We start from the raw sequence: 18782 nt of genomic DNA on the forward strand, positions 1-18782 counted from the left end.
CAAATAAACTCAGAAGTGCAGATATCTCTCTAATATATCAAGTTCCTTTCTTTTAGATATATACCCAGGGGTGAGATTGTTGGAACACACAGTAGTTCTATATTTAGTTCTTTGAGGAATCTTCATACTGTTTTCCATAATGGCTGTACTAGTTTACACTCCAACTAACAGTACGTAAGAGTTCCCCTTACACCACATCTTCTCTTGTACTTGCTATGTTTTGTCTTTTTGTAATAGCCATTCTAACTGAGGTGAGTTGACATTGCAGTGTGGTTTTGATTTGCATCAGCCTGATGATTAATAATGTTGAGCATTTTTTTCACATACCTGCTGACCATTTCTATGTCTTCTTTTGAGAGATGCTTTTCAGATTCTTTGCCCACTTTTTTTTGGATTATTATTTGTTTTATTTGAGTTCCATGTATAGTCCAGACATGAATTCCTTGTCAGATGAACAGTTTGCAAATATTTTATCACATTCTGCTGGTTGTCTCTTCACTCTTGATTGTTTCCTTTGCTGTGTAGAAGCTTTTTAGTTTTTTTTATAACCACATTTGTCTATTTTTGCTTAAGTTGTCTGTGTTTTTGTTTGTTTGTTTGTTTAGTTGGGTTTTTTTCTTTTTCGTTGTTTTTTTTTTTTTTTTTGAGACAGAATCTCACTCCCTCACCAAGCGCCAGGCTGGAGTGCAGTGGCGCAACCTCGGTTCACTGCAACCTCCGCCTCCCGGGTTCAAGCAATTCCCCTGCCTCAGCCTCACGAGTAGCTGGGACTACAGGTGCGCTCCACGACACCCAGCTAATTTTTTTGTATTTTTAATAGAGACAGGGTTTCACCATGTTGGCCAGGATGGTCTCGATCCTCGTGATCCACCCGCCTCAGCCTCCCAACGTGCTGGGATTACAGGCTTGAGCCACTGCACCTGGCCCAAGTTGTCTGTGTTTTTGAGGTCTTCTCCATAACATCTTTGCCCAGACCAATGTCTTGAAGCATTTCTCCAGTGTTTTCTTCTGATAGTTTCATAGTTTTGAGTCTTACATTTAAGTCTTTAATTCATTTTTAGTTGATTTTTGTGCATGGTGAGAGATAGCAATCTAGTTTCATTCTTCTTCATATGAATATCCAGTTTTTCCGGCACCGTTTATTGCAAAGACTTTTCTTTCCCCAATGAATGTTCTTGGCGTCTTTGTTTAAAATCAGTTGGCTATAAATATGTGGATTTATTTCTGGGTTCTCTATTCTGTTCCAGAGTTCTAGTGTTCTATAGCACTGTAGGATGACTATAATTAACAACAATTTATTGTATATTTTCAGATAGCTAGAAGAACAGCTTGTGCATGTTCACAACACAAAGAAATGAGAAATGTTTGAGATACGAATATGCAAATTACCCTATTTGATCATTACACATTGTATACATGTATCAAAATACCATACTGTACCCAAAAAAATGGATGATTATTATGTATCAATTAAAAATAATAATAAAAGCAAAAAAAAGTAATATTGCCCAAAAGTCTTCCTAGGCTAAGAGAAATTTAAGGATGTGATTGGTCTCTGCCCTCTTCCACCTTTTCTTCACAAAAGGCAGAAACAGAGCAGGAGAGAGGAACATTTTTTGCATGAGAATGATGGTTCTAGTCTACATAAAATATACCACTTTCTTTTTAATAGTACGGAAATAGTTTTTTCCCACTTTACCATTAATTTTTCCCTTTGAAGTCAAATCCTGTGCTAAGCCCAATTTGCCAGAACAGTCCGCTAAAAATCTTTTCTTGGCCTGTTTCTAATGCAAAACTGCCTCAGTCGCTGCCGTGAATCACATGCACTTATTTGCTACATTTACCAGAGAAAAACGTTAAAAAATAATGAAAACTTAGATTAATAAGACTTAAAGCAGCAACACAACACGGTTTTGCTGTGCTCCCTCTTCCTGGGAACAGCGAAGGGATAGATCTGGGAGTAGTTTAAAAATTGGGACGTCTCTTTAGGTGAAAGGAAGAAGTCTTCACTTTACTTGGTGCGTCTGTTAACATTTTTCACTACAGTGTGCTGTCAAGTACCTCAAGGCGTTTGCTAAAGACAGGAGGACACTTCTTACTCCAAATGAAACCAGGAATGGAAATGGCAATGTTAATTAAAAAGCATTTAGTTGAGACCTTCCAGGGTTCACAAGGCTATATTGGACACATACATATTAAAGGAGAGATTCAGTTCATTACAGGAATTAGAAATAAGCAGTTAAAAATATATTCCAGAAACTCACCAAAATGAGACAGAAACTATAGAAATGCCAAAAATATATTTTCTTCAAACCCTGAAGATAGATGTGTTGACTTTTCCTGGAAACAGCTATTTTAAGCTGTTGGAAGACATACAAGTAAACCTAAAGCTAATAAAGGGACTTGGGTTAGAAATGAGGCCTGAGAGCAAGCATTTTGGGGGTTTATTAAATTGTTCTGTGCTCCCAAATGCTTTATTAAAGTATTTGTTATTAATTAAAAGTAAACGTGTACCATGAACTGGGCCAAAGAGAAACATCCAAATTCTCAATATGCACTTGAAAAGACTGGATCCCTCTGCCAACGTTGCCAGTTCTGATTCATGCCATGCCAGGATTCTCCTGACTTCCAGCTTACTTATGAACAGTTTGTTTGCATGGTATCTGCCTTCCTCATAGGACAATGAGGGATGAGCCTTAAAGATAAAATGCTCATTCATATATTCATTTAATAAGTTATTTACAAAGGACTAATTGATGCCATGTAATCATTGCTACATATACCTTAGTGAACACATAGACCAGGTCCCAGCTCTTCTACAGCTTATACTTTGTATAATCGTGAAAGAAACCTCTTGGAACAAAAGGAGAGTCCTGTTCACACAGCATTCTAAGGATAGGATTCACCTCCTACCTTATCTGAGTATTTCAGACTCTCAATTGCAATTTTAGTTGAAGGCTACCTGGTTCAGATTTATTCCTGTAACCTTAACCACAGGTGTCATTGAACTTTATTGTATTTTTATTTTCAGACATAATTCATTCATTCACAACGGGGCACAGCATGTAGCCAGCATGGGGCAGAGTATCTTGGAGGGCCAACAAGCCCTGGCTGTTCCTAACGTGTCCTTTCAATAACCTGATGACCTTCTGATATTCATTCCTTTGTATGTAATTTGTTTTTGCCTTGCTATATTTTTATCCTTGGTGTTCTGAAGTCTCACAATGATATCGCTAAGTTTGAATCTTATATTATTTATTAACATGGATATTTGTTGGGCCTTTCTAGGAGGGGAATGTATCTTTGAGGTCTTATAAACCTTTTTATGTGATTTATTTATTTATTTAATAAATACTTCTGCTTCTTTGGGTTTTTTATTTTGTTCTTCTGGAATTTCTAATAGTCTGACGTTAGATTTTCTAATGTTTTTCCCTAATTTTTTTAAAAAAAATTCTTTCATATTTTGATATTGTCTTTGGTTATATTTTCTTGAGGGTTGGGCTTTATTTTTCAGGACTTTCACTAAATTTTTAATTCAGTTTAATTTCATTTCAGAAATCATTCTATCTTGTTCTTTGATTCTTCCTTGTGGTATCCTATTTTGTTTTATTAACATATATAAGGCAAGCTCGTTTACAAGAACAAATAGACAAGGGACCAGGATTAAGGCAAGGCAAATGAGACAGTCTCCCCTCATGCCAAATTCAAGGTGGCACCAAAAAACTCAGAAATCTAGATAAATACTATTCCTAAGATCGTATTTTTTTAAAAATCAAAATTAATGTAAAAATGCATGATGAACAAAATTCCAATATTTTCAGTAAAAGTAGCCCCAGTAAAAGTGATGTGCCAAGCCATACTAGAGCCAAAATCTAAATGAAACATCAGTACATTGATCCTCTCTTCATTTAAAATTGTGATATTTGATTCAGCATGTGTCTTTTGCATTCATATTTTAAGTTGAATTAAGGTATTATTTATCACGGTTGCTGAGTTTTTTGGCACCCTTTACATTTAGGGCTGGAAATAAGTTTGTGCCTCACTTGATTCATTCACCATCATAGTCCCATCCCTAAATGGACACAATATACAATGACTCAGCAATTAAAGCTTCTCTTTCACAAAGCAGTTGGACTAGAATATGATTCAGCCATAAAAAAGCAGGCAGTGCTGAGACAGCTCACTCATGAATAAACCTTGAAAACATTATACTATAATAGACATAAAATTATATGATTCCATTTATAGAGACATCTAGCATAGGCAAATCCATAGAGACAGAAAGTAGATTAGTGATTTCCAGGGACTAGGAAGTGGAAGAGTGAAGAGTGACTGCTTAATGGCTACAAAGTTTCCTTTGGGGGTGATGAAAGTGTGCTAAAACCAGGTTGTGGTAATGGTTGCACAATATTGTGAATGTACTAAGTGATAATAACGGTAAATTTTACGTTATCTGTATTTTGTCACAAGAAAAAAATTTGGAGAGAGCAAAGTTTCTGTACTTCATTTAATATTTTTTACTAGTACATAAAGTACATATTCCTTTGTACATATTACTAATGTACAAAATTACGTGTCTTCATTCTATTTATACTAATTCCTTTATCAAAGAGTTGCTTGGCCACACTCTTTTTTTGTTCTTTGTATGGCTAGGCTGCAAGCTTTACATTCTGTTGTCCTTTACATTATAAATTCCATCTTTAAGTCATTGCTCTCTTTTCTCGTTTTATTGTAAGCAGTTAAGCCACGCAGCTCCTTCAATATTTTGTTCAGAAATTTCTTTCAGCAGATATTCTAGTTCATTGCCTTTAAGTTCTGCCTTCCAAAGAGCCCTCAAGCATGGGCACAATTGAGCCAAGTTCTTTTCTGCTTTTTAACATGGATGGTTTTCTTCCAGTTTCCAATATCTTGTACCTCATTTTCATTGAAAAATTCATCCAAATGGCCTTTACTGTCCATTTGCCTACTAGCATTCTGGTCATGAACAAGAATGAACTAGTAATACCTGTTGTTCTCCTGAGTCCTCACCAGAATCACCCTTAATGCTCCATTTATGGCAGTCTAGGAATTTTATAGCCTGCTCCTCCAAATTCTTCCAGCTTCTACCCATTACTCGATTCCAAAACCACTTTCACATTTTCAGGTATTTATTACAGCGATAGCCCCACTTATCTATGCCAATTTTCTGTCTCGGTTTATCTTGTGCTGCTGTAACAGAATCTCATAGACTGGGCAATTTATAATGAACAGAAATGTATTTCTCTTAGTTCTGGAGGCTGGGAAATCTAACACTGAGGAGGTGGCATCTAGGAGGGGCTTCTTGGAGCATCATTCCATGGTGGAAAGTGAAAAGCCAAAAGAAAACTCTCGTGTGTTCACTCATATGCATGAAAAGATAGAGAAGTGCAAGATGGGACTGAACTTGTTTTTATAAGAAATTCACTCTCAAGATAAGATACTCACACTCATGATAATCACCTCTTAAAGCTCCCACTCTCACACCGTTGCATTGGGGATGAAGTTACCAACACAAGAAATTTGAAGGGCACATTTAAACATAGTCGCAACTTTATTCATAACAGCTGAAATCTGAAAACTGCCCAGATGTTCTTCAGTTTGTGAATGATTAAACAAAATGGCACATTCACATCATGAAATACAAGTTAACAATAAAAGGGAAGAAACTCCTTTTACATTCAACAACTTGCATAAACCTCAAGTTTATAAAAGTTGTATAAACCTCAAGTGAGTGAAGAGGGCTGATCTTAAATTTACATACTGTGCTATTTTAATGATAACATTCTCAAAACAAAATTATAGAGGTGGAGAACAGATTAGTTAGCTATCGGAGGTTAAAGATAGAGTGAAGATGGAGGGAATAAAAAGTAGTACAAAGAAGCTTTATGGTGCTTGTGTAATTCTTATCTTGATTGTGATGGTCCATACATAAAACTATACACATGATAAAATTAGGCAAACTTATATGCATGCTCACAGTAATGAATGCATATATAATTGACAAAATCTGAGTAAGCCCTGTGGATTATTCCTGGTTTTATATCATACTACACTTAATGTGAGATGTTATCATTGGAGAAGGCTGTGTGAAACGTTCATTGACTCAGTTGTACATTTCTGTGTATCCTTCTATGAATCTGTAACTATTTCAACATTTAAAAAAATATATTCAAACATAAGCAAATGGACAGGAAATGTAAACCAGATATATATACCAAAAAAGTTGTCATAATATTACTATTAGAGAAGGTGGAATTTATGTCACAAAATTAAGAAAATAAAGGGCACTTTATTATGCTAAAATGAGCATTTTGCAATGATGCAATTATGATTATGAACATACGCCATCCAAATAACGTAGATTCAGCATTTATTAATTTAAAAGACTTCAAAAGACATAAAGAGGAAATGAAATGTACATGTAGTTTGAACTTTAATTCACCTTTCCCAATCGGTGATGATCAAGGACAAAAACAAGCAAACAAGGAACTAAATAATATAATTAATTCGTTATATTTTAAATTAAGTACTCCAAAAGTAGAGATAAAGCTTGTTTTCTAGTGTCCACAGTCCAGTCTTAAAAATTGACCTTAAAAATGAAGACAATAAAGAAAATATTGACATATTCTAAAATGTCAAATAGTATAGATAATATCTCTGATCATAGTGCAATAAAACTAAAAATTAACAGCGAGATTATAAAACCAAAATTCTTTTTCTCCTGTAAATTATGGAAACATCACAAGGTTGAGAAAGAACTAAAAAAAATAATAATTACAGAAACAACTCAACAGATTAAAAAGAAAATGCCAGCTAAAACGTTTTCTAATTCAAATACCACTTGTTAGAATAATTAGATATTACTAAATAAACCTGCTCAAAGTTCACAGTCTTAAATAATGTCAGTAGACAAGAATGAAATGATTTGGCTAAAAATTTTAAAAAGAAAGAGAAAATGTAAACCAAATAAAAAACAGAAAGGAAAATTAAGATAAAAGGAATGGCAAAATTTGAAAACAGAAAAATACTAAAACTAATAAAAATTTTCAAAACCTAAAACTGTATAAAACTAATAAAAATAAGTCAATAAGATAATCTAAACAAGAAGAAAAGTACGATTATACAAAATAAGAGAAGAAAATATTAGCCACATAAACTAGGATATAAAAGAAAAATCTTAAGATATAACAAGATACAACTTTGTTCAACTTTATGCCATAAGTTAAAACCTGGGTAAATGGACTAGCTCTAGAAAAATATGTTTAGCAAAATTGACCTCAGAAGAGACAGCAAATCTCAGCAGAGTAACTTTCATAGAACATGATCAATATGAAAAAAGTTCTATGTCCAGATGGTACCACAGGAAATCAGCCAAGTCTATAAAAGACAGATAATTTATTTAAAACATTCTAGAACATAGAAAAATAAGTAAAAGTTTAAAATTTGTGTTATGAAGCAAGCATAACTCTGATATCAAAATTGATAAGCAGAATCAATGAATTTAAAAAATAATCTAAAAGAAAATATTAGCAGAGAGAAGTCAGTAGCACTATAAAAGAATATACTATGTCCACATGGGATTTATTTCAAGATTTTAAGAATGTTTCAATATGAAGAGGTCAATTTATTAAATTCCTGACATTTATTGATCTGAAAGAAAGCATACATATACACACACACAGCTCACAAAGTTTCCTACAAAGACTAAAAAACATTTAACAAAATTTAACTTCATTTATAAAAGATATAATCAATGAATGCTTTTGAAAAATGATTCTAGAAGTATTCATTCACCCTCTTTACATCATTTTTTAAGGGGAAAGCATTAGAAGCTTTCCTACTGACGTCAGGAGTAAGACAAGAATACCTTCGATGGTTGTGATTTTTGTTTGTTGCGTTTTCAAACTAGACAGGTCAATCCTATGCCAAGATTAGTACAAAGAGGGAAATTCTAAAAATAAAAAGTAATGACAGTGTCTTTCAGATATTAAAATTTGTACTGAAATTTTATAATTAAAACAGAGTATTACTGATGCATGAATATGCCAATGGAATATAATTTTGAAAATCTAGAAATACATTCTAATTTAGGAGACTTTAACACATAACAAGGTTTCACCCAAATCAGTGTGGGACAAAAAAATGGCCCACTTAATAAACAGAATGAATGGGAACAATGTGCATGGGGAAAAAATTAATTTGGTTCCATATCTCATATGATAACCCAGAATGAATTCCAAATGCATCAAAAATCAAATGCAATAAGCTAACTCATAAAAAGCATATGAACAACATCGCACTGTATTTTATAAACTTATTTTGGGAATGGCCCTTCTAATTATTACCCTAATCCAGAAACTCCTAAGGAAAATATTAATAAAGTAAAGACATAAAATTTCAAAAGTTTATTATTGCAAAGAACACTAAAAGTAAAGTTAAAACACAAATGAAAATTTAGAAAAATGTGCAAAAGTCACATCATGGATGAAGAGCTACTCTCCTTAATGTAAAAAGAGACACTGGAAAGAGTAGGAAAAAAAGGACCACAAAAATGTAAATAAATGGAAATAAGTACTAAAACTTCAATTTTTTTTTAAAAGATAGTGAAGCAATAGAAAAGTGGGCACAGGATACAACAAATAATTTATGAAAATGAAATAAAAATAGCAGGTAGAGGTATGACATGACATTTCATCTCACTCACTGGTACTTCCTTTTTACATGTGAATGCTATCTCCCTGCTTAAGAACTTGTTAGTCTGAAACACTTTCTTGGAATCTGACACATGAGACTGGGAGCAGAAAAAGGGCTGACTGGCTTTTGTAATTTATGTGGAGTTGCAGGCACATCCAGAAGTAGAATTTGGTGGCTGGTGTACTTTTCCATCTCACAAGGTGAGATGGAAATGAGAGTGGCTTCCAATATGAAGCTAGCCAATAAGAGAGAAACTGAACAATGTTTGGAATTAGAATGCCCTGCGGATTTGTCAGAAGAAATGAAGTTCCCCAGAAATCTGTAGAAATGTTAGGAAGTGACAAATCACAAGGAATGAAATGGGATATTAAGATAAAAAGGAACCACTGAAAATGAGAGGGTGTAGTCACTTTCGAATGGTAGAGTCTGGGGTTCCTTAGAGTGGAGAATCTGTTTTCTTAAGCACATTTTGTGGAAGCAATCACATGCAAATGCTCTCCTGAATCCGTTTGGTGCATCCAGGCAGGGCAGTCTTCAACCACTTATTGATGAGTAGTAGTTAGAGGGGAGGTCTTAAAAGCAGCAATTGCTCAGTCCATCAGAAGAGTTTTCAGGCTTGTAAGGCTTAAAGTACACCAGCCACTAAATTCTATTTCTGGATGTGCCTCCAACTCCATGTAAACTCCAAAAGTCACTTAGCCCCTCTCCTGCTCCCGGTCTTCTGTGTCAGATTCCAAGAAAGTGTTTTAGACTGATAAGTTCTTAACCAGGGAAATGGCATTCACATGTAAAAATGAAGCAGTTATCAGAGGCTTCAGCACAAATGAAACAGGCATTTCAAAAGACTCTCAGAACCTAACATTGATGTTCAACATTAGATTCTCCATCTGTAGATTCTGAGCTTAGCAGCTGGAAAGCTGAGTGGTAGGTTTGTCTTTAAGGACTATTTCCAACAATATAGTTGAATCTCAAAAAGATCTTTTTCAGTGTAAGATGACAGACTCACAAGAGCACGTACAATGTGGTTTCATGTATATGAAGCTCAAGAACAGTCAAATTAATCTATAGGTGAGAGGTTACTTTTGTAAAGCAAAAATAAAATTCTAAGGCTGCCCAGCCACCTGAATGGATTCTTCCTCTTGGCCAAGGGCACTCCAAAGTCAACCTGAAAAACTTGTTCTCTTCAGGTCATTGATACTGTTTGGCTGTGTCCCCACCCAAATCTCATCTTGAATTCCTATGTGTTGAGGGAGGGACCCAGTAGGAGGTAATTCTTTTCTTTTTTTTTTTTTTTTTAGGAGGTAATTTAATCATAGGGGGCATGTCTTTCCTGTGCTGTTGTCATGATAATGAATAAGTCTCATGAAATCTAATGGCTTTCAAAAGAGAAGTTTCCCTGCACAAACTTTTTTTGCCCGCTGCTATCCACATAAGATGTTACTTCTTTGCCTTCCATCATGATTGTGAGGCCTCCCCAGCCGTGTGAAACTGTAAGTCCAATAAACCTCTTTCTTTTGTAAATTGCCCAGTTTCAAGTATGTCTTTATCAGCAGTGTGAAAATGGACTAATACAGCCATAATGGAAGCAGGGGCTGGAAATGCCTCGTATGCCCGCCTCCCTTTTGGAATTCAGAAAAAGCCAAGCAAGATTTACAATCTGTTGTCTCTGAAGCTTGCTACTTGGAGGCTTCATCTGAGTGATAAAATCTTGGTCTCCACAACCCCTTACTGTAACTTAGACATTCCTTTCTATTGATAGTAACTCTTTCAACCAGTTGCCAATCAGAAAATGTTTAAATCTACCCATGACCTGGAAGCACATGCCTCAAGTTGTCCCACTGTTCCAGATCAAATCAATGTAAAGCTTACATGTGTTTGATTGATGTCTCATGTCTCCCTAAAATGTATAAAACTAGGCTGTGGCCATTTTGAGAGGCTGAGGTGGGTGGATCATGAGGTCCAGAGATTGAGACCATCCTGGCCAACATGGTGAAACCCATCTCTACTAAAAATACAAAAATTAGCTGGGTGTGGTGGCGCATGCTGTAGTCCCAGCTACTCAGGAGACTGAGGCAGGAGAGTCACTTGAACCTGGGAGGCAGAGGTTGCGGTGAGCTGAGAACATGCCATTGCACTTCTGCCTGGTGACAGAAAGAGAGTATGCCAAAAACAAACAAACAAAGAAAAAACACAAAAAAACTAGGCTGTGGTATGACCACCCTGGGCATATGCTCTCAGGACCTCCTGAGGTCAGTGTGATGGGCCGTGGTCACTCATATTTGGCACAAAAATAAATCTCTTCAAATATTTTACATAATTTGACTCCTTTTATTGACACTTGGAAGCGAAATATGACTGAACGGGTCATACAGGGTCTTCTGGGTACTGTTTTTTCAAATATATGTGTGCCAGTCCCGTGTGTGTTCACTTTGAAAATTCATTTACTACACACTTGTGATTTGTGCACTTTTATATGTGTGCGTTAGGCTTGAAGAAAAAGGTTTTAAAATGAGATAACTTTTTTTACTTATCTGACTGGCAATTATTCAAAATATTGGATAGCATGCATCGTTAAGACTACAAAGAAACTTTGACTCTTAGACATTACTGGCCAGAGAGCAAACTGGTATTAAGTCTGTGAAAGGAAAACAAACCTTGGGACCCCAAACACACTAAGCCAAAGGGAAAAGCCAAGCTGGGAACTGGGTTGCACAAACCTGCCTTCCATTTTGTTCCTAAATAAAATAGTTATGAAGTCTTTTTTTAAAGTTACATACCTTTCTCACAATTTGCTCAAAATCTTGTGGGCTCCAAGATCTTTACAGCAAAACAGTTCTGTTGAATTTCACCCTGGCAATGTAAGTTGATAGCTTATTTTCACAGGTACAGGACAGAACTCAAAGTCATACCTCTGCTCATCTGAGACAAATGCATATCTGATTGTTTCCTTTGTCCTATGTTTATATTATGTAAAAATGCAGATTCATTGAGGTAGAGGAAGGCCTAAGTGACTATTCCTCTACCCACCTCACACATGTAAATTGTGTATTCAGGGAAAGGCTGATCAAAGACTTAAAAGGATCCAATGGCTTGCCTCTTTTCTACCCACATTCCTTTAAAAAATTTTCCCTCTTTCCCCAATATCTGAGTTTTTCCCTTTAAATATTGAGGTCCCCAGATCCTCTTCAGAAAAAACATGGGCCACAGTTTTTCCTGTGGATATATGATCCTTCCTGAGTCTGTCCTTAGCCATGGCAAATAAACTTCCTAAAATGATTGAGATTCACCTTGATCATTTTATTTTATTTATAAGCCCCAACGAAGGTGATTTGGGAAAGTATCCAGTATCCAGCAATTTTACTTCCAGAAATGTATCCTAAGGCTATTTTTGCACATCCATTAAATGTATAAGAATATATTGAATCACTATGCAGCTGTTAAGAAAGCTGTTATCTCAGGTGAGCAGAGGGATGACTTTGAGTTCTGTCCTTTGTCCTGTACCTGTGAAGATGAGCTATCAATTTACACTGAAAGCTGTTAAGGAAGCTGCTATGCATTAAAAATGAACCTCCATAATATATTTTAACTGAAAAGAGCAAGCTACTAAAATACACATAGTATGTTCCCACTTGCATGAGAAAGTGGAATTAATAAATAATATATATCTGTATTACGATATCTAAACACAAAATTCTTGGGAAGGGTAAACAAGAAACATAATAATTGTCACCTGGCTGGGAGTGGAGGATGGGAACTAACAAGATGGAGGTCTTTCTACATCTATTGTACCATGTTATACTTTTGATGCTCAAAACATGTAAATGATTTATCTATTCCAATGACTACATTTTAAAAATTTATTTGAAGAAGAAAAATTTTTTAAAAATGTATGACATATATTCAAGTTCCCACGGAGCTAGAACTCACACCTGTATCTTTCTGATGTCGCTTTAGAGAGCCATCAGACATCTGGTGGGGTTGTCTACTGTCCTAACCTGTCCCTAACCTATTTTACCACTGAAATAGGCTAAACAGGCTGAAGAGTGACAAAGGCTAGGGACAGGCTCAAGAGTAAGGATGAAATAGGCGAGGAACAGGCTGAAGACCATTCCACTTCCTGTGCTGGGAGCAGGACAGAGAGGTGAGTAGAATGATGAAACCCTTTACATCTTTGGAAAAAATATATGGTTACTTTTGGAAATCCTTAATGTCAGGATTGTCTCAGCTTTCCAGCTGGGTACCAAAGGACAAAAACACCTGATGCTGGTTAAGTTGGAGCAGTTCACCTTGGCCCCTGGACCACTGTTTAGACTCATGCCACTGGCTCTCCCAGCCTCCTACCTCCCTCTCCACTTCAGAGCTGGGCTTTTAACCTAGAAGCCGTTTTACACATGCAGCTTCTCTGTCGTTCCCTTCCCACCTCCCCCTAAAATCCACAGTTCACTGTACTGCAAATTCCTCCCCCTCAGGCCACAGAAAAGCATGGCCTGCTCAGCACAGGACTGAATTGTTCATAATTTTTAAAGTTTATTTTTATTTTTATAGATTCGGGAGTACATATGCAGGTTTGTTACGTGTATATATTGCCTGCTGCTGGGGTTTGGCCATCTAGCGTACCGACCACCGAAACAGAGAACATTGTACCCAACAGGTAATTTTTCAACCTTTCCTTCCTCCCATTATCCCCACCTTTCGGAGTCCCCAGTATTTGTTAACTCCCTAGATAGATACCTCTGGATGCTCTTCCAGCCCTATAATTCTGGGATCCACGGCCAGGTCTTTCTATATAATTGTGAACCCCTCGATTTCTTTTTAAGAATGTAAATGTGAAGGAAATTTGTATCCATACATTCAAAAAGATCTTTAATTCTCATTCAGTCTTCCACAGATCGTTTCCTGTCTGCAGTTAAGCCAGTCTCATCTCACCCTTGCAAGGTTTTGATGGGACGAATTCCATGTTCCTTAGAATCATGCCACTCAAAGTGTGGCCTGCAAAGGGATCAGCTGCGTTAGTATTGCCTGTGAGATTGTTAGAAATGCAAATTCCTGGACCCCATTCTTGACCTTCTGAATTAGAATCTGCATTTAAACAAGATGGCCAGGTGATTTACATGCACTTAGCAGCTTGAGAAGCCTGCCCTTAAAAAAAAAAAAAAAAAAAGAAAGAAAAAAGAAAAGAAAAAGAAAAAACATTTCGTATGCTTAAAAGATCCAATTAGGGGGAGAACAGAGGAGAAGGGAAGACTTCATGTATCTGTTTCTGCAAAATACTCTTCACTCTCAAAAACATGTGCTGCACACGGATGCCTTGTCTTGCTTATGATAAAAGGTAAGCAGTCCGCGGGAACTCATTCGCAGGTACTCCATATGGAGTGTTGTGGAGAAAGTATGACCGAGCCGATCTAAGGATCCAAGGGAGACGGTCGGGAATTCAGCTTGTCAAAACTCTGGATCAAATGAAGATGACGATTGCCCATGAGAGCACAGCTGGGAGGAAAACATATTTCCTTTAAAATGAAACTTCTACGTATTCAGGTAAATCCACAGGAGATGGGGACTTTGGGATGCATAATGATGTAACCGTCGGAAAGACAAATTGCAAAACCACTCAGCATCTTCCCCAACAGCCTCCTGGAGGAAGCAAGCGTTGACTGAGCAGCTCTAAGAATAAGAGGTTTTCTGGGGTGAAACTTATTCCAAGTGTTGGGCTAGTCAAAGGCAGCCTCACCCAGGAAACTTGTGTCAGAAATATGAAAGGAAGTAATGAAACTGAAGAGGAGATGCCCTCTAATTATGTTAGTGGTTGAAAGAATGAGAAAGAAAGTCAGAATGATTGAAATACATTATGTCATCCTGCTATCTTACATCTTCAGAAAAGGAGTATAACTCTATTAATCCGAACAAATATTTTGTCTGATCACAAAATAAAATATATATCCATTGTAAAAAATTTGGAAAACAACAGGTCAAAGAAAATACAAGGTATTCATAATCTTATTACCCAGATAATCTTTTGATATGGAGCTATTTAGTTCTCTTATCTTTGTTTTTCTTACGATTTTAAAGGCTTGCTTTTTTTGTAACTGCACAACGTAGGGATGCAAATATTTAAAAGTTCAAACAGTTCAGGACTATACAGGATAAAAACAGAAAATCTTTCCTCACCCTCATTCTCCCTATCCCTCTCTCCTACCCAGACAAAGCTATAAAAAGCCTTTATGAATCTGCATTGTTATATATACATACACAAACATATTGCCTGGGATAGTTTATTCGATACATATGTGGATTCATACTCTTTTCATATTGTTCTGCATCTTGCTTTCATCCTTTTAACCATATGTTTTAAAGAGTTTTTCCATGCTGGCACATAGAGAACCATCATGCTCATTAAACTGTTGCATAGTATTCCATCATACGCATACATCACAATTTATTTAATCCTTTTCCTACTGTCACTTAGTTTAATTATTCCTCTTCTTCAATATTATGATTAAAAGGCAATCATCTATATACATGCCTCCATGCACATATGTGAATATTTGTGTAGGATAAATCCCTGAAAGAATAATTCCCAGCACAGTCTCTGTTTACATTTTTGATAATGCCTTTCAACTTGCCCTCCAGTCAATGACAATTTATAATCCCATTAATTGAGTATTCATGGAGAGTATTCCCAATTCCCACATTTTCTCAAATAAGGGATTGAAAGGATTCATTTCCCACACTCTGTCCTCGGACGCAGTGAAGGACTTGCCATCCCCAATATGCCAAATCGATATATCGATTATTTCAAGTTGACAACATTGAAGAAATTGTAGTTTCACGAAGGGCTGATAGACCTGTCTTTCTACATGCAGCAGGCTGCACCCTCTAAGAAGGATACCCTTCCTGTTTCAGAATGAGAAAATAAACCTTATCACTAGAGACTGGAAATTGAGGGCTACAATAGACCTGCATAAAAATAAAAATACGGAAGTAACCCTTATCTTCCACTAGTTTTACACTTCCTCCCAAATCTCCCAGTGACTCTCCTAGAAATATACTTCCCTTTCCAGATCTCCTTATCATTTGTTCTGAAATTAATCTTTTTTTTGTCTAAAGAGTATAAAAACATCTTGTTTTGGCCACTTCCTCAGACTTCACTCTCTTGTGAAGAGACAATTTAAATGAAAACAATTTCTTTGTTTTCCTCTTGTTAATCTGCCTGGTGTCAATTTGGTTTCTAGATCCACTTGAAGAGTCCATATAACAACTAAAGGGTTGTTGGAGGTAACCTACGCTGGCTCCCCTACATTGCTTTTTCTAAAACATTGCCAATCTGGTGGGTCAAATTATTGTATCATCGGTCATCTAATTTGCTTGTCCTCCATTTTGAATGAGGTTGACCAGAATTTTCTTATACATATGTGGTCATTTTTAGTTTTGTGAATTGCTTATTCAATCCAATGCCATTTTTCTAGTGGGTTGAATTTTGTATGAATTTGTACTAGCTCTTTATATATTACAATCTTGTCCAGTTTTTTTTAACCTTAATAATAGTTCTACTACCTAAAAATAGTAGAACTTGAGAGAATCACAGCCTATTGAAGGTTAGAACAGATCATACTTGAAAGGCCATTTTATTCAAGAGAGCTCAGTCAAGTAAATGAGCTCCAAAAAAGGATAATGGATGCTTTCAAACATGCCCAGGTGAAAAACATCAAGAATGAATTAGAATTCATTCTCATCAGGCCGTTGATGTTCATGGGATCGGCTTATCTGTTTGCTTCTGAACACAACTTTTCCTTTGGTAAAATCCAACACTTTTTCTGTGCACCACAGAGATTTCATTCTACAGTTTATACTAAGGGCAGGAGGATAGTGCCTTTCCATAAAAATTATTATTTGTTTATTTTTGTCCCATCTCTTTTTTTCAAAGAATAAAATTAGAGTCTAGGCCAGGTACAGTGGTTTACATCTGTAATCCCAGTATTTTGGGAGGTCAAGGCAGGAGGATTGCTTGACTCCAGGAGTTTGAGACCAGCCTGGGTGATGTGGAGAAACCTCGTCTCAACAAATTTTTTTAAAAAAATTAGTCAGGCATGGTGGGATGCACCCATAGTCCCAGCTACTCAAGAGGTTGAGGTGGGAGGACCACCTGAGGCCAGGAGTTAAAGAACAGCCTGACCAATGTGGCGAAATCCTGTCTCTACTAAAAATACAAAAATTAGTGGGGATTGGTGGTGCACACCTATAGTTCCAGCTACTTGGGAGGCTGAGGCAACTGCTTGAGCTCAGGAGGCAGAGGTTACAGTGAGCCGAGATTGTGCCACTGCACTGCAATGTTTAAAATAAAATAGAATTTTAAAAGACATAAAAAGAAAGTGAGGGCAACTCTAACACTCTGAAATGAGTGCCCAAAAGTTTAGCACAACAGCTGGAAGTTGATTGCAAATTTAGTATAAGTGTCCTCAAGCTAAAATAAAGAAGGAAACACAATCAGAGCAAGACTCACATTATTTACACAATCAAAAGAGACTAGTTACTCAAGTCAAGCCCAGTTTCCCCAGCACTGATGCCTCATAGAGGAAGTACTGTGGGATAGGAAGAATATCATTTCAAGAGTAAATTTTATGGAGAAATGTGTACAGTTTCGTCCTCCTCAGTACAAAAGTTGAAGCAATAGAAAATTTGAGTAAAACAGTTTTTTAAAGTGAAAAGCATTTTATAAATTGAACAATGAAAGCACATTTGAAAATTCCCACAATAAAATGTCAGCAACAATAATAAACAACAGGCAGACAGGTGCAAATTTAATTGCCTCACTTGAAGCAGACCTGATAAATGAGAGTATGACCATACAAAATGTATGATTTATGGGGAAATGTTATATCTTAGTCTGTTTTGTGCTGCTATAACATAATACCAAAGACTGGGCAATTGAAAAAGAAAGCAAATATATTGTTTCACTGTTCTGGAGGGTAGGAAATCTGAAATCGATGGGCTGGCATTTGGTGAGGGCCACTGTGCTGTGTCATCACATAGTGGAAGATAGAAGCAAAAGAAAGCACTTGATATGGTTTGGCCATGTCCCCACCCAAATCTTATCTTGAATTGTAGCTCCCATCATCCCAACATATCATGGGAGGAACCCGGTGGGAGGTAATTTAATCACCAGGGTGGGACTTTCCTGTGGTGTTTTCATGAGAGTGAATAAAGCTCCCAAGAGTCAATGGTTTTATAAAGGGCAGATACTCTGCACATGCTCTCTTGCCTGCTGCCATGTAAAATGTACCTTTGCTCCTCCTTTGCCTTCCGCCATGACTGTGACGGTTCCCCAGCCATGTGAAACTGTGAGTCCATTAAACCTTTTTCTTTACAAATTACCCAGTATCAGGTGTTTCTTCATAGCAGTATGAAAATAGACTGATAGACTAATACAGCACATGTTCAAGACTGAGGGGAAAAAGGGCCAAACTAATTCTTTTTATCAGAAACCTACTCCCATGATAACTAACCCACTTCTATGATAACAGCGTTAATACATTTGTAAAGGCAAAGCCTTTATGACCTAATCACCTTTTAAAGGTCCCACTTCTCAACACATTCATTGGGAATAAATTTCCAACACATAAACTTTTGGGGATACAGTAAAACTATAGCAGGGTGTATTTGGCAGAAACACTCATCACAGGAATTTTTTAAATGATATTTTCTGCAAATGCATGTGGAATTTGAGTCTGTTTTCAGAGATAAGTGTGCAACTTTCTGGCATACCTCTGCTATTTATATAGAAGCGCAGGTGCAGAGAGAATTCATTGGCACAGGTGGGCCATGAAATGTACATGAGTTATCTCAGTCTAAGGCTTATCAAAGAAAACTTGCTAGTGAAGAAAGACATGGGGGTATAATTTTCTCTTCTAAAAGGAGGAAGTTTGGAGACCTCCTCTGCTCTTCCCCCTTGAGGCTTCTCATGAAGGAAGGGGACTGAGCTGATGGATCAGGTCCCATCACCTGGATTGTGGGCCACATTCTGAAGAACAGAGCTTCTGAAAGACAGTCAAGGATGGTAGATGAGGAAACAGCAC

This window comes from Saimiri boliviensis, chromosome 2 (genome assembly GCF_048565385.1).
Source record: "Saimiri boliviensis isolate mSaiBol1 chromosome 2, mSaiBol1.pri, whole genome shotgun sequence".
NCBI classification, from domain to species: Eukaryota; Metazoa; Chordata; class Mammalia; order Primates; family Cebidae; genus Saimiri; species Saimiri boliviensis.